At 40.9% G+C, this 22,488-nt stretch overlaps 1 protein-coding gene across 6 annotated transcripts in view; it reads right to left on the reverse strand.

The window, feature by feature from the left end:
• The window catches only part of Fggy (FGGY carbohydrate kinase domain containing), a 370,316-nt gene that overhangs the window by 293,764 nt on the left and 54,064 nt on the right, over window positions 1–22,488 (reverse strand). The window lies entirely within an intron of this gene.

Raw genomic sequence — 22,488 nt, forward strand, 5'->3', positions numbered from 1 at the left:
TGTCAAACACATAAATCATGATTGAACCAATAGTAGCTGGGTTAAATCGTACTGTCATTACAGAGAATGCACAATTAGCAAGAGACAGGGGACATTTCAACTCAAACTTGGCTGACTGATATTAAAACCAAAGTAGACGAGGGCATTGTTGTGAGCACAGCATGTGGCAGCATTAATTACCATGTCAATGTTCTACACGTCTTAACACAATCAGCCTTCATAATAACCCTAGTAAATACTGATTGTTACTGACCCTTCTATGTAGACGCGAAAATGGCAACATCGATGCCTCAAAGTTAACAGCTAAAGGAAGTCTGACCTGTCCTCTTCATTCCAAAAACATCTCCCACAGCGTCACCACATTCATGTACCCTTCGTCTGTAATTTGAAACCATGGTCAACATCTCATGTTGAACCGATGTATTCGGGGAATGGGAGTTCATGGGAAAAAAAAGGTACTGCTTTGCATTCTTAAGAAGATAGGGCTATATCAGTGGAGGCTGATACAACTGTTGCTATTCTACAGAACCAGACACAATTATACTGGAGATTCTGTAATGCTAATTTGCCAGCCACATCCTGCCTAAATCAAACCAGACTTCTAGAATTTTTTTTTTTCCCAAAGGACGTCAGAACTACTTGAAACATACCAAAGAAAACTCGGGAACTTTCCTTCAATGCTCCCCACCTTACTCTTTGAAGCAGGGTCTCTTAATAAAACTCAGAGCTCACTAAAAAAGCTAGTCTCACTAGCCAGCTTGATGAGATACATGTCTCAGTCTTTTACGGCTAGAATTGCAAGCAAGCAATTTCACATACACCTGGCATTTATGTGGGTTCTGGGATCCAAACTCGAATCCCCTTGCCTTCGCAGCGAGGACTCTAACTCTGAGTCATTGCCCCAGCACCATTTTTTTTTTTTTTACTTTTATAGTCAAATAATCATGATCAATCAGAATGAGATAAAATTAAATGCAGCTGGAGGAAAATGCATCGTGTGCATCTTGTAATAAAGGGTACGCCATCACACTGGAAGTCGAGGCCCAGTCCCCCACTCTCCAATGTTCTATCTCACTAAGACGACAGCAGCTGCTGGCGCTTCCCAAAAATCATTCCTGGAAAAACAAAATTAGCAAGGCCCCGTTCTTTAGATGTGCTTTTAAAAGTATCAAGTCCTTGATCTGCATGGCTTCTCTTACAGACAGTTGACAGCTCTGACCTGAGTGCATGTTATTCAAAGGTCAAAGAGCCCGGGAAATGGATGCAACTGTTGTCAAACTAGAATGAGCTCCCTTTGAAGTCCGGGGCTTCCATGAGCTGATTCTAAAGCGCTCTGCGAATGAGCACACAGTAAAATATGAAAATGAAGCTCGGTAAGCTGAGCACTCTTTGAAGCAAGGCATGGGATATCGCTCTCTTCTTTTGTGGCACATGGACCACTGTTAATGTCAACCTGTGAGGTAGGGTGGCATCAGCAAGCAGACATCAATGACCCTCTCCACAGTCCTGTAAAAAGCCTTCCTCTGAGAGCCTCTGCTTGCCACGGAGTCTACTCATCACTGCCTTGCCTTTGGTCTATTTGTACTTACTTATTTTTCCCCATGATTTGATTCTGTATTGTGGATACTTTCTAGCCAAACTCATTACAATGACCAAACACTTGAGTTATTTCTGTGTCCATTAGCACTCAGAAAGTCTCCCTGTGTTCTTATCTGAAGCTACTTGACTTTTGGTTTGGTAAATCATACTATTTCACCCTGTATATCAGCAGCCATGATAAGTCATGCAATGGAATACGAGCAGAATTAAGGTTAGTCTTTGCAGACTTAAGTATCACTCAGTGCAATAATTGCTCCTTGTTAATAGAACCTTCAATACCAGGCCCCTCTGACAAATACATTGATATTTTTATTTATTTGGTCTAGACTTTTAGCAACTAACCCTTTAACATAGAGTAAACCTTATATCCCAATTCTAATACTGTTAAAATCACTTTTAGATTACCTTTCCAAAGACAAGTAAATTTCAAACATAAAGAGTTCAAACTGATACCTGGGTTTCTTCTGCTACTGGACTTCCCAGAATTCCATTTTGTATAACATGAGCCATTCTAGAGCATTCCAGATTCCTCAATGCTTGGAAAATCTGTAATCCATTTCTTAGAATACTCTGACAATGATGCTAGCGGCTAACCCTGACTCTCCAGGTGCCGTCCACCTACCTGACAAATCCTCACTGTGAGACCTACCATGAGCAGGTCTGGATACCCCCACTTGACAATAAAGCGTCTTACACAACAGTCACTTTCAAAGGGTAAGGAATCTGCACACAGCCCCAAGCCTAGTTCGAAGCTTGGAATCCTTGTCTTTCATATGCACAATCCAACAGTCAATAGGCCTGAGGTTCCGCTGAGAAACATAATAATCTACACAACTCTGATCACCCATTTCCTAGCACTTTTACTTCTTGTCTCTTGCAATCCCTGCCATAATGAGCTCCATCTTCACCACCAGGGAGGAGAGCCTGAGACAGTCGACACACATGCAGGAGGGTTTATGCTTTATAAGGTCCATGATCCTAAGAGCCATCAGTCATCAGAGAGGGGAAACAGAAGAAACCACAGAACATCGGGACAGATAAATCCAATAAATCCCAAACTTCCAAACTCTCAGAAACTCTAAAATAGACGGCTGCAGAGCTAGATTCCCACACACAAATGTAACATATATCCCGGTGATGTTCCCCCATAATGCAATTCTCTACAGAATACAAAGGAAGTAAATTGCCAGAGAAAATAGTTGAGTTTTAAACAGTGCGTCTCAAGTGTTAACAGGCATCAAAGTCCCCAGAGAATCTGCTAAAACAGACCATTCCGTCCCACTTCTGGGCATTTCTTAATCAGTAGACTGGGGCTGGGGACACAAAAGATGCCTTCCTAACACAGCTTCACTGGACACTTAGGGACTGATCTGGTTCTCCACTTAGAGGAAGTGAGCTCAGGATGCACGTTTATAAATAAATCCTTACCTTAGAAAACTACTTTTTGATTTGATTCTTTTCATGATCAGTTTGTTTTTGTTTTTTTTTAAAAAAGCATTAATAGGTATCAGTCAGAGGCAGCATATACTATAACGATAAACAACCTAATTCTGGCATTCAAATCCCAGGTCTATGACTCATCAACTGTGTGAACACAGATAGGTTACTTCCTTGAGCCTGAGTTTTCCTATCTAGAGAACATACTATATTCTGACATAATAATAATTATTATTAATAATAATAAATATGTCATGTACATATATACATACACACACTATATAATATAAGGATGTAGGGAATAATGAAGGGATTAGTATATGTAAAATAAATCTGTGCCTAGTGGACATTAACACAAGTAAATATTAACACAAAATACTAAGGTAATATTAAAAATATATTTCATAAGTCAGGCAATGGTGGCGCACGCCTTTAATCCCAGCACTGGGGAAGCAGAAGCAGGTGGATCTCTGTGAATTTGAGGCCAGCCTGGTCTACAAGAGCTAGTTCCAGGACAGGCTCCAAAGCTACAGAGAAATCCTGTCTCGAAAAAACAAACAAACAAACAAAAAAATCAAACAATACATTTCACAAAATGCATTATTAGGTAAGAAATATCACAGTATACTTTAAAAAACCAAGAAGTAAGAGCTCATTTTATATCTACACTGTGTAGTGGAACCGAGAGCTCGTAGGCTAAAATTTTGTATGGCGTGTCATTGTATTGAATAGTGGAGTCCTCTATAATACAATGACAGGGATATGTGTGCCCAAACACGTTAAAATATAAAAACACTCACACACGTGCACACATGGGCACACACACACACACACACACACACACACACACACACACGACAAATGGTGTGCTTCTGTAGAGTGCTCACCAAGAATGTAGCTGCTCTTCGAGAGCCACTGACTCACACTGACTGAGTCCACGTTCGGGCCTGAGACATCACTCTACAGCACTGCATACTTTACAGACACTGTGTACTTAGACTGCACTAAATTTACCTACTGTGTTCTTCTAATAAGAAATTAATCTAAGCTTACAATGACTTTTATTACTTTGAAAGGTACTAATTTTCTTTTAATTATACGTCTTATAAAAACCTCAGCTTAACTACAAACACATGATAGGCAGTAGGAAATGTTGAGCTCCAATAATTCCAATCTGATGGCATCATCATTATAGGTGTGGTCTGTGCTTCATCAAATCATAATATGGCAGCAACTGGGGACAGAGTTGTGCAGTCCCTGCACTCACACCATTATAAACTAGCAAGGAAGATATACGTAAGGAGTTGTTTGAAAACACTATCTGCTTGATCAGATGACTAAAAGCAGGGAAACAAAGATATACTACAATCATCCCAAGTGGGAAACAAGTCAGACTTTCAAAACATTTCTTAAATTAGAAAAATATAATTCTCTGTGGCCTATATACCATACAGCTTTTCTGGAACAAAAATATGTCCTTTAATTATAGTAGAAAGAACAATTCTTTCTGAGCTATCATTTCAAATCTCTCAGCACCTAACTGTTGGGAGCCAAGCCAATCCAAGGCTTGACCTAGGCACAGATGCATAGTCAAGGAACATAGTTCCTTGTGGAAAACCAGGAGCATGATTGACAGGGCCTTTAGGAACCTGTGACTTTGAACCCTGAGAACCCAACTCTTTCCAACAAAGAATGATGGTTATTAGTCCCAAGGTTGCTGTGCGCATTTGAGATAACCTGTGTTCCCTTTGTACAACATCACTTGATTATCATGCTTTGTCCCATTGTGCAATAGTTTTCTGCAGACTCCATTACATTTTTACATGCAAATAGTATATAAGATAAGAAGAAGAAGAAGAAGAAGAAGAAGAAGAAGAAGAAGAAGAAGAAGAAGAAGAGGAAGAGGAAGAGGAAGAGGAAGAGGAAGAAGTGTTTCACATAAAATATAGCTTAGGCAAGGCCTCCTGACCCAAGTTTTCCTATTTTCTTTACCATTTCTGATTCCCCCTGTCCTGCATCTCAGACCTGCTGGTCCAGGTCCTTTAACAGGTGTCATGCACACTGAATAAACAGCAAAAAAAGGTTACAGATATTCCAGTGAGTTTCTGAGCTTTGAGAAGAAATGTGTCAGGGAAGTAATCAAAGTACAGTGTGAGAAAGACTGGAACTAAAGGAACACTGGAGAGGGAGAGTCAATCAGCTCTCTGTCATAGAAGAAAAGCATGGACCACTCTAAATACACAGAGAAAAGATTCATATGTCAGTCTGATCAGCTTGCTCCACTGCTTTGGGCCTGCTATAAGGCAGGCCATCATGGTAGGTGTGCCTGACCCAGCGAGCTTCTTGCTTGTAGGAAAACAGGCTTGTGAGGATCTCACTCACTATTGCTTTTGAGCACACATCCCCATGACCTGAAGACCTCACACTAGGTCAACCCTTTAAAGGTTGACCATCTCTCAAAAGTGCTTCCTGGGCGACCAAGCCTTTAACACATGAGTCTGGCAGGGGAAGGAAGTTATTCAAGATCCAAAAATATAAGACAGGTCTCTAAACCACAACAGTGCAGCTTGAATGGTTTCACAAACAATCAGATTTTTAGGTGGATCTTAAAGGATGATCAACAGATGACAGACATACAAAGGCTGGCTTGCCCAAGCCTGGAGGATATCTGATATGACTGAAATGTTTATATTGAATGTGGGAAGAGAAAAGCAGCTCAGTTTGGGTACTATGAAAAAAATCAATCTTAAAAAAACTTAAAGTGTATTTGAAGCTATATTCATAGGGCTCAAAGATGGTGGTATGTTCTGGAACTTAAATGTTTCCTCAAGGGTTTAAAGGTTTGGTTCCTAACTTAGCACGAGTAAGCAGTGGGAACTCTTATGATGGCTCCTGACTGGAAGTCCTAAGCTCACTTCTCTCCTTCACTTATCAGCTGGGATGTGAATGATTTTCTTCCCACTCCTTATGTGCAGCTTTGCTCCACTCCAAACAGACAGGGTCAACTGTTCACGTGAGCCAAAAGCAACCTTTTCTCTTTATAAACTAATTAATTCAGGTGCTTGTTACAATTTTTATTACACTCATTTGTTTGTTTGTTAGGGAGAGTCACCATCACTATGGCACATATGTGGAAGTCAGAGGACAACCTGCAGGAAGGTATTGGTTCTGTCCATCCATCACAAGATCAAACTTAGTCAACAGTCTTCACAGCAAACACCTTTACATGCCAAACCACCTCACTAGCTCTCAAATAGTTTAAATATGGAACTCATGATGCCTTTGCAGTGACAACGTCTTAAAGGTTAATGTTTTTATGTCCAACCTCATATCAAGCTCCAGCTACCTGAGCCTTACTTGGCAATAATTGTCATGAAGGGAACTTGTATTCCATCTTCATCCTGTTGGACCCAAAGCTTTCTACACAAGATCTCTTCCAACCTGCAAGCCAAACTATGATGAACAAATAAGGGAAGAAAGTGCAAAGACGGTTTAATGTGAGGTCATCTGGTGGATTTTCACTCCAGCATCCAAACTCTGCTCATCCTTGAGCCCGCTTCCTTCCTCCCATGAAGGATGCTTTCACGCTGCTTCCGAAAGGCAAATTCGAGATTTTTAGGACTAGAAACTTCTATGTGTGATGGAGGAAGGTCATTGGCTAATAAAGGCACTGCCCTGGCCCATTTTATTGGTTAGAGGATAGGTGGGAGGAGTAAACAGAACAGAACGCTGGGAAGAAGAGGAAGTGAGGTCAGAGACTCGACCGACCGCTTTCCTCTCGGGAGCAGACGCCTGAGAGAGACGCCATGCCCCTCTCCCGGGATGAAGCTCCGACCCAGGATGGACTAGGCTAGAATCTCCCCGGTAAGCGCACCTTGGGGTGCCATACACAGATGATTAGAAATGGGCTAAATTAATATGTGAGAATTAGCCTAGAAGAGAATGGGCCAAGCAGTGTTTAAAAGAATACAGTGTCTGTGTAATTATTTTGGGGCATAAGCTAGCCGGGCAGGCGGCTGGGGTGCCAGGGACGCAGCCCCCCGCCGCTCTTATTACTTCAGTTGGCGCCCAGACGTGTGGACAACTAAACCCACTTAAAAAACCTGAGAAGGCTTAAAAATAAGGGAAAGAGAGTTTAACACAGATTTTTGCTGTTTGTTGGTGGCGTGCTGTAGAGAGATTCCCTGATTCGGCAACAGTAGCAGAAAAAACGCTGTGTCATTTTAAAGCGCGACTTCCTGGGGCTGTGTCGCCATTGAGATCTCTGTCTGGCTCCTGCGGGAGACAGAGCTTTTGACTAGAGCATTTGGAGTAAAGTGCTACCATTTGTTTGATGGCAACTAGACTCACTGTGTTCTCGGGTCTGCTCTGCTTGTTAGAGGCAAGCATGCACTTTCTTCTAAGAGAAGCTTCCTGACTCAGCTTTAGCTTCAAAGCCTGCAGCTCATTAAGAGGTCCTGCCACGAAACACTTAAACGGTGTTGACGAAAAGCTGAAGGCATGCTTTTCGGTTTTCAGCCACAGCAGGAAGAAAGACGCACCCTTTAAAAATGCCGGCTTTCTGGGCTGTCCTGCCAGGACAAACTCTGACTCTTTTATGCAGGCGGTTTGTGCGGTTTGCAAGCACAGGCTGCTGAAGCTCGCTTGCTGGCTACAGCCAGTACCTCAGCCATGAGGCTGAAAAGCTAAGGAATGGGCTGGATCCAGCTGGCAAAGCCACGCCTTTAATCCTACTGATATTGCTTGGTAAATTGAAGACTCGTGTGGTCAGAAAAAGAGAGATATACAGTAAAGAGAGATTCAAAGACAAAGAAAATTTCTAAATGGTTTGAAGTGTGTTAAAAATATATGCAGACTAAAAGTTGAAGTTCTTAAAGTAAAAAACATAAAAAAAGGAAGAGAGTTGTTGTGTGTGGTAGCACACGCCTTTAATCCCAGTGCCTAGAAGGCAGAGACAAACAGATCTCTGTGAGTTCAAGGTGTAGTAGTGTACACCTTTAATCCCGAATGCCTGGGAGGCAGAGACAGGCGGATCTCTGAGTTCAAAGACAACCTGGTCTACAGTGTTACTTCAGGTCAAAGATACAGAGAACCTGTCTCAAAAAGCAAAGAGTTAAAAGTAAAAATAAACAAAATAGAGGTTAAAACAAAGCTGCACAAAGATGGAAAATACACAGAGACTTTTGATACTGTATGCTATTATGCTCTCTTTGAATTGTTTGAATGCTGAGGAAGGAGCAACAGCTGCTAAAAGATATTTATTTATAAATGCTGCTGAACTAATCCGACATAGATATTTTGATGCCTTGACTTTGAAATTTGGATCTAAGGATATGATACTTTGGAAAGGAGTTTCTTATTTTGTTTTCACAGAGGATGAGACCTTGTTCATTTCTTCTATTCCGATTTGGTATGATGGACCACGCCCTCCTGAAGGGTTGGTGTGAACGCCTTCAAAAAATTGCTTCGCTCAACTGCCAACTGAGATGAAACTAGCACACAGGTTATACCATGAAAGACCTAATTAACGGCGCCCCCATTCAGCAGGAAGCAGTTTGGAGAGAAAAAACTGCGCCCATGTTCCCAAATATGGTTTATAAACGTTCTTTTACATTTAAAGGGGGATATGATATAGGTATGAATAATTTGCATTAGTATAGATTTTGCTTTATTGATAGAGATTTAAGGTCAATTTTGTTATATATATAAGTGTTTCTGATTTTTATTAAGGTATTGTGATTGTGTAGTTCATTATTAAAATGTAATGTATAATTAGGAAATATAGGTTGTTGATAGATAATCATAATAGTCAAGTTTGTAGTCATGTTAGTTAATATTTTCTAGATATATATTTTAGATAGACATTCTTCATGTCTTTCAAAGATTATAGAATAGGACATTTAATGTTTTGATAACTGAGGACTTTTCATGACAATGAGACACTCTGCTCCTGGCAGCACCAATCTACTTCAGGAGGAAGATGGGCATCGAAGAGGCTCGTTATGGAGTTTGATAGCCATTTGGGCAAGAAACTGCTCTTGCCTGGACTATTGCATAAACTGGACACAGAGAACCCGCAGAGAGAGGACTACTGAACTTGCCTAAGGTGAGATGATCTTTCGGAGTTCCTGATTCATGAAAGAGTCTGTGAGACATTCTGCAGGACACAACAGATAGTGACTGAACTGACTTTGAATTTTCCTGCTTTATGGAAATGTCTGCTGGATACCATGGGCCTGAAGGCTGAAGATGGATGCCCCAATGGTACAAAAGAACTTTGGGTGACTGTCCAGGCAGCGAGATGTCTTTGTCATTTCTAGAGTTTGAAGTTTCTTAGTTCTTGTTTACTTAGGTAATATTATATCTTTCTGGAGTCTTTGATGGAGTTAAGAATAGTTAGTTATAGTTATAGTTTTCCTTAGTTATGATAAAGATTATTGTAACTTTTACTTGATAACTGTTTTGTTATATGTAATTTTGCTATGTTAAAGTTAAAGCCTTTTTTTTTTTTTTTGTTTAAACCGAAAAAGGGGAAATGATGGAGGAAGGTCATTGGCTAATAAAGGAACTGCCTTGGCCCATTTTATTGGTTGAAAGATAGGTGGGAGGAGTAGGCAGAACAGGACGCTGGGAGGAAGAGGAAGTGAGGTCAGAGACTCGACCGCTTTCCTCTCGGGAGCAGACGCCTGAGAGAGATGCCATGCCCCTCACCCGGGATGAAGCTCCGACCCAGGATGGACTAGGCTAGAATCTCCCCGGTAAGCGCACCTTGGGGTGCCATACACAGATGATTAGAAATGGGCTAAATTAATATGTGAGAATTAGCCTAGAAGAGAATGGGCCAAGCAGTGTTTAAAAGAATACAGTGTCTGTGTAATTATTTTGGGGCATAAGCTAGCCGGGCAGGCGGCTGGGGTGCCAGGGACGCAGCCCCCCGCCGCTCTTATTACTTCATATGTGGACACTCTTTAGGAAAGGAAATACTGGATTATGAACAGAAAACCAAGGATAAGAATGAATATTTATTTATAATGAAAAAAACAAAACTAAACAAAACCATCTGAGCTTTGAGGATACAGGTGCCTTTGGTCAGATCAGAAACGCCTGCACAGAAGTGCTCTGACTCCAGCCTGGATGCTTGCCAAGCCTTCCTCACCAACAACTGACTGTATCATGTGATATTTAAGTCCTGCATTTGTTTCACTGAATGTCACCTCTACCATGGCCGGATAATCCCTTAAACTTTTCCAATCGTTTTCAACAAACAAAAAATGTTAGGCTTGGAGGCAATTCACTACAAGACATCAAAGGAAGTAGACTTGAGTACAGTGTAAAAGGAACTAGAAATTTCACCCTTTCTTCCCTGCAAGAAAGATCACAGTAAGAAGCATTCCTAGACAGTAAGGGCCCAGTCTCTCTGCTCTTTAGAGCTCTGTGATCCAGAACACATTCCACAGCACACTATCAGGAACACCTAGGACAAACGTTCAATATCCCAGAATGTAGCTCGCTTCCCACAGGATAAATCCTCCTCCATTGGCTTTCTCTCTCTCTCTCTCTCTCTCTGTCCACTCCTAGCATGTCCTAGAAGTCCTGTGGTAACTTCCATTACAGTCCATTGTTGCCCGTTATCTGCAGCAGGCATTCCCTGGATACCCAGACAGAAAAGCACATACACCGCTATCTTTGAGAAGCAAATCGCATTAATGGGCAGAACCCTACTCCTGCAGCCTTTTCCTCACCACAGGCTGACCTGCTCTTCAGAAGCCTGGGCCACGCCTTATTCTACTGCAGACACCCAGAGGAGAGAGGAACAACTCACAGGGGATGGTTCTAGGGAAATGCCAGGAGTCCATCTCTTTCCCAAAGCAAAACAAAGGCAGACTCTCCCCCAAAGGATCTCTTTTCCTTTCTGTCAAACAGTACACAGACCCCCTAGTCCTCCACTGAGCTACAGTTAAAATAGCTTTTGTGATGGATAGACACAGTGGCCGTTTTTCTCCATGTGTGTGCAAGTAGCAATGAAGCCATTGTAATGGGAACAATGTGTGTTTCTTCCCACTTCAGCAGAACAGATGACACTGTGTTGTGGGCCTGGGAGGGGATGGGGGCCAAAGTAAAGAAACCAATCCGAAAGTTTTATTGCATGAAATTCTGATAAAAAGCACTTCGAAGCCTCTTTCCCATCATCAAAAAAACCACACTGGGCAAGATCAGAGCTTAACAGCCAAAAGGAAGAAAGGAAAAAAAAAGCCCACATTCAATCCCTGAGATCATTTTCCTGAAATAGAAAACTACATATGTTTCTCAAATTTCACATCAAGTCACTGCAGAGGCCAGACTGTGGGGCTAAATTGGCCAAATAAGTGAGAAAGAAAGGACAAGGGAGAAAGGAGAAGCTGTAAACAGCAGAGAAGAGACCTATCCTTCCTCAGGGCCGAGTTTCCTCAGCACAATCTAGACTCAAGGAGCTCCTGGTGAGACTTGCTTATCAGGCAGCTTTTCCTTTGTCCAATTAGGAGACACTGCCTTGGATTAGCGAGACCCCTTAAATTCAGAAATGACATCATGGTTGGCTCTGAGCTCTCAGCCGCCAGGGCCCGCTGCCAGGAACACGTCTAGTTCAGAGCCCCCTTCCCCTCCCTACTCTACCCAACCTGACTTCCAGAGAGCCTGCAGAGCGAAACCCCAAGCAGACGCTTGCCAAGGCTAATTAAAGGTCCAAGCACCTCTTTGAAACTGTCTCCAGCTCCATTTAGACAGAATAGGAAGCAAGGATGCGGCTGGGGACGAGGCAAAGGGTAGGAGACACAGGTGATTGTGGCATCTGGAACGCTGGTTTTTAAATGACAGGCTACCTTGCTAGATAAGACCCAGGAAACTGGGAGGCTGGGGGAGCTGAAGACTGTTTAGGAAGCCTGGGGAGAGGGCTCAGATTCTGAAAGGAACAAGACCTGGGCAGTAAACAAAGCTGCTAGTTTTCATTAATGAATGCAGTGTTTGGCACATTTTAACAATATAGGTTGATTTTTTTTTTTTTTGCATTAAGAAAACTGAAAGCAATCTTCTAAATGACTTTAGAACAAAGGGTTCCCAGACAGTAGTTTCTTAATGACATTTAAAATTTTTCTTCAAAGGCCCTTGAGAAAAAAGAAAAATGAACACGGCAACAACAACAACAAAAAAGATATATTAATTTTTAAGAAGAAACTAAGCAAAAGAGGAAGAAAAGGAAGATTTAAAACTTCCACATAAGTGAGGATCCCAGTGGTCTAATTCTTGGAAAAGACTTAACTAGCTATCCCAAGGGAAAGAGTCTAAGAAAAACCCAAAGGGAAGCTGGTCAAAGTCATCTCATCTGCATCTCACAGACTGAGTCAGGACACACCACGGTACTAGACGAGTCCTTCGAACTCCCAGCCATGCTATTTCCTCATCCTCCGTCCCATCACTGTGGAAGCTGTGCTGTGTCCTGGACTCCAGTATAGATGCTGATACCTGCCATCACACCGGATGAGTCTGAAAGCCACCAGAATAAAGTAGTAAGAACAACATAATCCGAAGGTCCAGTCATCCACGAAATAGTTCTTTGGCAAAGGAGTCCATCCTAATTTAATTTAACAAACTAATTTAACATTCAACAAAGGGGCTGGAGAGATGGCTCAGTGGTTAAGAGCACTGATTGTTCTACTAGAGGTCCTGAGTTCAATTCCCAGCAATCACATGGTGGCTTACAACCATCTCGAATAAGATCTGGTGCTAACTTCCGGCTTGTAGGGACACATGCAGGCAGAATATTGTATAAATAATAAATAAATAAATTTTTTAAAAAATTTCTGATTTGTAACCTGCCTTTCCTGATTTATTTTTTCTAAAAAAAAAAAAAAAGTCTCAACAAAGATATCCATTCTGAGATTTGGTTTCAAGAAAAGGTACCCCAGGCCGGGCGGTGGTGGCGCACGCCTTTAATCCCAGCACTCGGGAGGCAGAGGCAGGCGGATCTCTGTGAGTTCGAGACCAGCCTGGTCTACAAGAGCTAGTTCCAGGACAGGCTCCAAAACCACAGAGAAACCCTGTCTTGAAAAACCAAAAAAAAAAAAAAAAAAAAGAAAAGAAAAGGTACCCCAAAGCGAATTACAGTACAAATATCTTACTGACCATCTACTGGTCTCACCCTCAGGGTAAATGCTTTGGATTGCAGTATTATGTTCTCAGTTCCAGCATTGCCAACAGAGAATACACCATCATACTTATTTGTAAATGAGAAACCAAATTCTGACATTGCTTCACTTTGCTAAATTAAAAGAGCAAATGGAAATAAATTCTAAAGATGATTCAAGGCCTGAGGAGATAAAAGGTTAAGTAGAGGAAAAGCCATCTGGTGATTCAGTTGGAAATTACTGCCCTGTTGGCTACCATCTTTCCAACACACAAAATTTACACCTAGATGTACACAGCGGAGAACCTGGGGAAGAACCTTATAGAAACCAAACACTGTCAGACTAGTGGGTCTCAACATGGGTGCACCTCACTGCCACTGCAGTCACAGATAGCAACTAAACCCCAAGGCAAATATGAGGACGTTTATGTAACCTTTTCCATCTAGATGTGCTCTATGTCTAAACATTGAAAGAAGCTACCTTGACCTTCCTGCCTTCATCTACCACATGGACAGAGAGGTGCCTGTATCTACATAGCACAGCAATAGAACGGAAGTTCTCAAGAACCTGGACTTTCTTATGCATGGATGAGAAGGCATGATATTTAACCTTCACTGCCTCTCCTGTCCCTGTCTGGCCCTGTACAGTCCGTTTTCTTATTCCTGGTGGACTTTAAGCCTCTGAGCTGTCTTGCGAAAGGAATCCCCATAGCTATTTACACCTTCACGCTCACAACGGCTCTGATGTACTGGATTATTTTCATTCAGCGCCTCACTAAAGAAGACAAGATAGATCCACCAAACCGGAAGGCGTAGCAGGAGCATCAAACGAGTTTATTTGTTTCTGAAAGGCTCAGATTTTTCTCCTACATATCAGCTACTTAGTTGAGTTTGAATTTAATATAATGCTAAAATAAATAAACAAACTCGACATAAAGTAAGGACAAACGGTACATGGCAAACACATGGTACCATGTACCATGATGTGAGATAGAACTAGCAGAGATCTTATCCACTGCATTGTATTTTCTATGTAAAAGAGACTGATGCTTTGTCCTTCAGTAAGAGGAAGTGGGTTAACGGGGATTAAGTATGTCCCCAAGGCAAATAATATCAGTGAACAGCTTGAGCTAAAGACTATTTGGCTCCAGTTCATGTTTCCAAAAGATTTTAAAATAATTTTAACTATGTGTCTGTGTGGAGGTACGTCACGTGAGTGCAGGACCATGGAGGCCAGAGGAAGGTATTGGATCCTCTGAAGCTGAAGTCATAGGTAGCTGTGAGCCACCAAACTTGGGTACTGGAAACTCAACTGAGAATCACTGCAAGAAAAACACATGTTTATACCCACTGAGCCATCTCTGAAGCCCCTAGCTCCATTACTTACATGGATTTTAAGAGTTCAAAAAATGTGCAGCCTCCAACTGCTTAGTTAGTATCGCATTGGTACTGTTAGTACGGACCAAAAATAAGTGGTTGAGTGGATGAGAGAATGACAGGAGCTGAGCTAAGGCTGCTTCAGACTTTATCATCTTCTCCATACGCACCATGCATACTGTTCTCTGTAATTACGATCAAAATAGTATAAATTGGTATCCAGGACATTGGTCAACACAATTTACTGAGAAATGATAGTTATGTAATTCTCTTTTTAACCTGTCCAATAGCAACTGTCTTTTCTTTTTCTTCTTGGTAAGAAAACTCCCAAGTTTATTTGGGTAGAAAGGTACCAGGCTAACATCCTATATTTTACTGCCTCTCGTTGGCTAGCTTTGACCATAAAACTAAGTGTTGGCTGATGATATATAAATACCAGTGCCGCCCAGGTCTCCCTGGAAGATCATTTATATAAGGCTAGCTCAGCTGTGGGGCACACCATATGTGCCCCTGCCATCCTTTGACCACGGACACTACAGAAGTACCCTAGACTACAAAGTGATCTCAAGCGTGAATTCAGAATTGAAAAGACAGGGAAATAAAAACGGTAAAAGAATTAATATCCAAGCCGGGCAGTGGTGGCGCACACCTTTAATCCCAGCACTCGGGAGGCAGAGGCAGGCGGATCTCTGGGAGTTTGAGGCCAGCCTGGTCTACAAGAGCTAGTTCCAGGATGGGCACCAAAGCTACAGAGAAACCCTGTCTCGAAGAAACCAAAAACAGAATTAATATCCATAATGACTTCATAGGACCCTTACAATAGTCCAAAGATTGTCTAGATTTATTTATAGGACAGAATCAACTTTTAGGGCATGGCTTCATTATTTTTAATTTTTAATTATTTCTGTTACTTGAGTGAAGACATAAAGGTTATATGTCTTCTGAACAGAGCAAAAACATATTCCTTATCTTCCAAAAACAAGGGGAAATGAGATTTCAAATTTACAGGACATTTCTCAGCATTATTAACTATATTCAAGAATAAGCTGATCAGAGAAGACTGAATCATTCTTCCTAGAACTGAGAAGGGCTATTTTATCTAGCACTGTTCTGAGAAATCACCCTTCAATTCAACCATAAAACAATGCAAATCAAAATGCATCAGCACGGAACAGATCGTGAATAACGGCTTCTCCCTTCAAGGTCTAGTCAAAACATCCTACCTACGACGATGAGCAAAATTCAGTCAATTTCACTTTGAGCCAGAGAGCACTAAGATTTAAAAAGACTATTAAATCACAACAAGGGACCACTTTACACTGATCATAATGGCTTTTCTATTTTTTTAAGAAAGGAAAGAAAATAAGTGCTGCCAAGAACGTGAGCAAACCGGAACCCTTCTTAACTGCAAAAAGAAAGGCAGCTCCTAAGAAAGCTACACACAGAATTTCTGCATGCACCAGATTCAACTCCAAGACGATACTCCGAAAAACTAAAAGCAGGTACTTGAACAAATTCTTATAAACTATCTGGTAAATTTTGGACATTGTTGGTCCCAAAGGTTCATGGGTTGGAAGCTTGGTTTCTATTCTTACAGTACTGGGAGATAACAGACCTTTAAGAGGAAGGACCTAGTCAGAAGGCAGGTTATAGAAGCAGTACCCTCATGAACAGATTGATGTCTTTTTTGATAATAGCTTAGGTTTACTGAGACGAGGGACTGATTTAGAGACCAAGAGAACAGGACCTTATGCAGTGGGTCAGCTTCCAGTCTTCCTCACTTGGGCTCTTTTGTTGACACCGTGTGAGGCCCCAACCAGAAGCTGAGCAGATGACTAGAGCTGTGAGCTAAAAGACATTGTCTTTTATTTACAGATCATCTAGTCCCAGGTTATAGCAACGGAAAACAAACTAAGTTGCCAAAATCTACTACATAGTGATTCTTAGGTCAATGGGTAGAAACCCAGCAGTATTCCCCAGAATGCTCATCAACAGATGAAGGGATGAGCAGATGCAGTGTGTGTGAAATTGAGCATTACTGTCGAGTCATAAAAGAGAAGGGGATTTGAGCACAAACAACAATGAGCATAAACCTTGAGAACGCCATTGAGCAAAATAATACATACATAAAAGGGTCAATAATGTACACAGACTATCTAGAATAGACAAATATAAACAGACAAGATAGACTGAAGGTGAATGGGGGCTGGTAAAAGCTGCAGTAGGAGATAATAATGACAGGTTGGTCTGGCATAATAAACAAGTTCTGGAAACAGTGGTGACATTTATACAACACTATAAATATAATCAGTACCACTATAGTATATACTTGGTAAATTATATACCATAGAATACATAATTAAATATACCCAAACCATTGAATTATATACTTTCAATGGACAAACTGTATTGTATGCTAATTTTATCTCAATAAAGATAACTTTATTTTAGTTGTCTTATCTCAGATATGCAAAAGAAGCCAGGAGGACAAGTACTAAAAGATTATAGACTGCAACACACTACCAGAGGCAGATCTCGGTGTGGAAGAGATCCTCCCTCACCCTCAGTAGAAAAGATTTTCCCCCAAGCTGTGCACCCTCTGAGTAGCAGCACCAGCACACAGATGACCTCACACCCTCTCTTTTTACCTTTCTCCATGAGGATAAGAAAAACTACCTGATCACAGAGAGACCAGAGATCACATCAGGCCACATTCTGAGTCACTGTGTTAAAGACAAGGTGAGCTAATAATGCTATCTCCTAAGGCTCAGTATGGTCAAATGGCTTCCAGTGCTGTAGGATGGGGACATGTGAGCAGGTCTGTATCCAGACGGTTACTGGATTACGTGGTCCGACGTGTAAACTGCAGTTGGTGTGTGTAGTCTTCTACCCTGCCCAGCAGTCATATGTGCATACATACATACGTACATACACACATATGTATGAACATGCACATGGTGTTCACCATGAGCTGCTGAGCTCCATTATCTACTCAGTAAATCAGAATTCTATACATTAGAGGTAAACGGATATCTTCTAAGATAACCAATGTGGTAGCTTTTCATCCCTAGCCTACGTTCTTTGTATGATGCTGCCATCAGTCAGAACCCCAATGTCAACAAAAAATAAGAAGCACTCAAAACCTTTAAGAGCAAGATTCCTGCAAGAGGTTTAAACAATGAGTACTTAGGAGACAAATAACACAGGAGGGGGTTCAATTTAACAAGAAAATGTGAATTTAAAGAAGATTCCTGTGATGATCAGCTTCTTCTTGCTATGACAAAATAGATGAGGTCATTTATTTGTGGAAGGAAAGGGCTTATTTGGGTTCATGGTTTCCGTGAGCTGTAGGCCTGTGACATGGGTACACATAAAGGTAGAAGCTCATAGTTGGGGAATCTGCTCATCTCATGGCTATAGGCAAACAAAGAGAGAAAAAGGACCACAATATCCCTGTTAAAGGGACACCTACCTGTTTTTATTAGGGCTTCACCATCTACAGGTTCAACCCCTCCTCCTCAGCACCTAGACCCATAGATCAAGGCTTCAGTACGGGAAGCTTTGGAGACATTTCAAGATTGAAATTATTACAACCATATACTATGCCCCCAAAATTGACAAGATAAATACAGGTATACTAACTGATTAGAATATTACATGGGTATTATTTTCAAATAATACTGATAGCAAAAATAAGATATTATTAAGTAAAAACTGGAATGAAATCATAAATAATACTGCTACCTTGGAGCTGCTGAATATTACTTTATAAAATGATGACAGATCAATACACTAACCACAACCATCTCCTGACAAATTAAGCAATGAATCTTGGGAAAATGAACAACACAATATTATCCCTTATTAACAAATGCACAGAGACACAGAGAAGTATCCAAATTAGGAAAATGGCTGATATTTTAAAGGAGATTGCAAGGTTTTGTTATCATTATTCTTATTGTTTTGAGGTTGACTGCCACCCTTTAGCAGGCTGGCTGGAGCTCAGGCTGGCCTTGAACTCACAGTAATCCTCCTGGCTCAGCCTCCCATAGACTTGAATTATAGGCATGAGTCACCACATTCAGTTTCTAAAGGACATAATTTCATTTCCTTAAAATAAGAGAAAGACTATTCAGTGAGAACCTACATAGAATTGTATATTATGGTAGAGGTGAGAAGAAAATAAAAATATATAAATACAAGGGGAAATAAATTAAATAAATTCAAGATTTTAGAAAAACTCAGCCCTGTTTTCCCTTAGGGTATACAAATGTCCCAGAAAATGTAGCACATAACCTCTGAATGAAACATACATATTTTGTTTTGTCCCTGAGAAGTCTACTCATCCATTTTTTTTGGCTCAAGTGAATAAAAATAAGTGAACTGAAAAGACAATTCTCCAATAGAAAATATTTTTGCCATGATATATGCAGTGTTTCTGCCCTCCAGGAGCTTAAAAAAAACCCCTTATTCTGTAGGTGTGCTGTACACTGTGAAGCCATCCCAAAGAGTACAACGCAACACAGAGCGGGCGAGGCAAGCGCCAACTCTGTGACAAACAGAATCAACAGTGATGAGAATGCTGTTATCTCCCCAGAACAGAATCCATGTTCATCTAGAGAACAACATCAGATACATTCTAAATGGGGGAACCCCACCATATTCAGGACCTACATGCTTCAAGGAGAGCAAGATTACCAAACCAAGAAAGTTCTGATAAAATAGGACAGCCAAAGGAAGCCAAAAAGAAGTGCCCAAATGATGCCGTTTTGTGGAACCAAGAATGGCCATTTGGGTTAAAAATGAAGGTGTCATGTAGCAAGTTACACCTGTGTAAAATCTTCTACCTTGGAGGGAAGCTCATGATGCAGGGTGTCCTAAAGGGTAGGGGCAGAGTGTGAAACATTCTATCCTGCAAGGAAGCTCCTTCACCTCAAAAAGCAAACTCAAAGGCTTCAGGAAGCCCCTGAAACTGACTAGGTTTCCTAGGATTCTCCCTCTCCAAGTGGGTAAGGACTGCTGAGAGACATTCTCCGACACACTAAACACCTAACACTCAGCCAGCAAAGCTGATAGGAAAAGGCAGAAACCAACCGAGCTGCCTGGAAGAGACACTCCAACCTGTCAAGTTGTCGGCAAATTGTGCAGATCTGGTGAGCTGACATCCTTGCTAGGGAGGGGGTTTGTGACACAGCTGTCTTTGAGTGATTTCAGCTCCTGTAGTAACCCATCACTGACATTCCTGTACGGAACTAGCAGCAAACTCACTGGCATCAGTTGGCTTTTGATGGTCTTTAGTTGGTTCTCTATCTGGGAAAATTATCATTAGCTCTTATCTCCCAAGAATAGTGTCACCACTATATGAAGAAATCTGATCAAAGAACATAGTTAATGATATGTCAATATCAGTTCCTTAATTATAACAAACACGCCATATACTAATATATTAGCTACAGGAAGTTTGACATCTGGCATCTGAGAACTCTGTGCATATACACAATGTTCCTGTAAACCTAAAACTATTTTCAAATGCTTATTTGAAATTATGATTGAATTAATAGAACATATTTATAAATAATTTTTGGAATATCATAATATAATACGATATAATATAACACAATATAATAATATCAGCTTTCTCAGCTTTACTAGGCTAGACAAAGTCAGTTCTCTAAACAGCTACCAGTATTCATCACTTTGGTCAGGCTGTCCACGCTCCCTTTTCATTCTGGTCACCAGGTCACCAGGAAGCTTACAAACACAACCTTACCAAAAAAAAAAAAAAAAGCTTCTACACACTTCAGCATTGACACAGTCACTGTATTAATATTTTACTTTATTTTGATTTTTTTTTTGGTTTTTCTTTGCTTTGTTGTTCTTTTTCTTTTGTGCTGTGCATTGGTCCAGTGGCTAGTGGCTCTGTGTGTGTGTGTGTGTGTGTGTGTGTGTGTGTGTGTGTGTATACGTATATATATAGAGAGAGCCATATTTTTATTTCATTTACTAAAATTGACCTCAAATCTCTTTAGAAGATATATACATAGAAATATGTGAATGTATATGAATATATTTTTGTCTGATTATGAACAATTTTATTATTCACATTTCTGACTAACCATTTCTCATGATCTGAACAGTTACCCACTCAGTGGCTAGAATATGGCAAATTACTAACATATTCAATTTCAATTCTTAAATTGCAAAATAGTACTAACACCACCTGCTCGAACAGATGGCTGCTGAGTACCAATGGAGTTCTATTTGTCAATGCTTACCATGGGTAAAAGAAAGGCCCTTGGTGAAGGAGAACCATTTGTTATTAATATTATTACATATTATTATTATTATTGTTATTATTAAAGTAGCAGTAACTCTTTTCATTAACACAGTAAAAAGGGAAGACATGAATGACAAAGCAATCACAGGCCCGGTATTGATTTTCTCAGTGCATTTTGGATGAAAACATTCCATTTTTTTTTCAGGGGAGAGAAGGAGGAAGAAGGAAGCAGGACCTTCTTACACTGTTATTGCCAAAAACAAGCATGTAACCTTTACACCAGGTGAAACTCAATCCCTTGTTAGCCTGCAATAACAGAAAAGAAAAACACCCTCTAGCTTTTTTGGCGCCCACTTCATCAAAGTCACCCAAAACAAGCGCATGAACGAGCCAAATGAACACCAAATCTGAGCCTTCCCTTGACTTGTTGGGTGCCAAGTTCCTGTTCTGTTGCCCAGAGTTCTTTTGGCATTGACACATTCCATTCCAGACCTCATCTCCCTTGTTCTGGGGATGGGACAGACAGTAAGGACTTTTGTTTGCAAATGCTTTGGTATTTAATAATACACACTGCATACCTATCCACAGTATCTAACTCCTACTAACTACAAGAGGATTGACAGACGAGTCGCGCACACTAGGCCTGGAGAGACAGCTTATTTACTGTAGATGGAGCATGGGAAGACCATTGGGACTTAACGCAAAGACTCTGCCAGAAAGAAGAAACTAGACAATCAATTATTTTGAAACTAACAAGCCAACTTATACAGCTTTATCTGTCAACGCCAACTGCTTCTTGTCTTCAGAGGTTGCAGTCTAGTCCCTGACTCCTTGTCAAGTCAAAAGACCCATCATTTTCACACATCCCTTTGATGGTGTGGGATATTTGTACACCGTGTAAAGATCCATTGTTGTGATTGGCTTAATAAAAAGCTGAATGGTCAACAGATAGGCAGGAAAAGTTCGGCATGGCTTCTGTACAGAGAGAAGAGCTCAGAGGGCTGAATCTAGGAGTGAGAGACTCCAGTAAGATTTGGAGTAAGTCAGACTTCCAGAATGGAGGACAGGTAAAAAGCCCACATGACAGAAGGTAGATTAATAGAAACAGGTTAATTGAAGTTATAAGAGCTAGTTGGGAACAACTAAGCTAAAGATCAGGCTTTCATAATTAATATTCGATCTCTTTTGGGGGACTGGAGGTCCCCAAATAAAGTCCAACAACACATTGAAGATGAGATCAAAATGACCATCCCTTTGCCATACTGAGGTTTCACACCTGGCTCTGTCTTCTTACCCACACTCACCAGCCACAACCTCGTACTCAATGGGTATTTTGTAAAAGGACTCTCAGGTGACACACAGTTTACTTTTAACACTTGTAAGTTACTCTAAAGCAACCGCTGACATAAGATTAGGTGCTGCTGTAGTTCGGATAATTCCAGTACATTTCCACAGAAAGTGATGCGAGTTCATAGTTGATGCACCTAGTCCACCCCCTTGTGGGTATTTCCTACCCTAATTTCTGAAGTACATGTTTTTTCCCCCCTTTAATGAACCACTTAGAAGGCAACTTCAGAAAGAGCTGTAGTGACCTCTGCGCTTTAGCATCTCCTTCTAGTGTGTCCACACTTAATGAATG

This window comes from Microtus oregoni, unplaced genomic scaffold (assembly GCF_018167655.1).
Source record: "Microtus oregoni isolate MIOR12 unplaced genomic scaffold, Mior012 000005F_ref0000423, whole genome shotgun sequence".
In the NCBI taxonomy this organism is placed as follows: Eukaryota; Metazoa; Chordata; class Mammalia; order Rodentia; family Cricetidae; genus Microtus; species Microtus oregoni.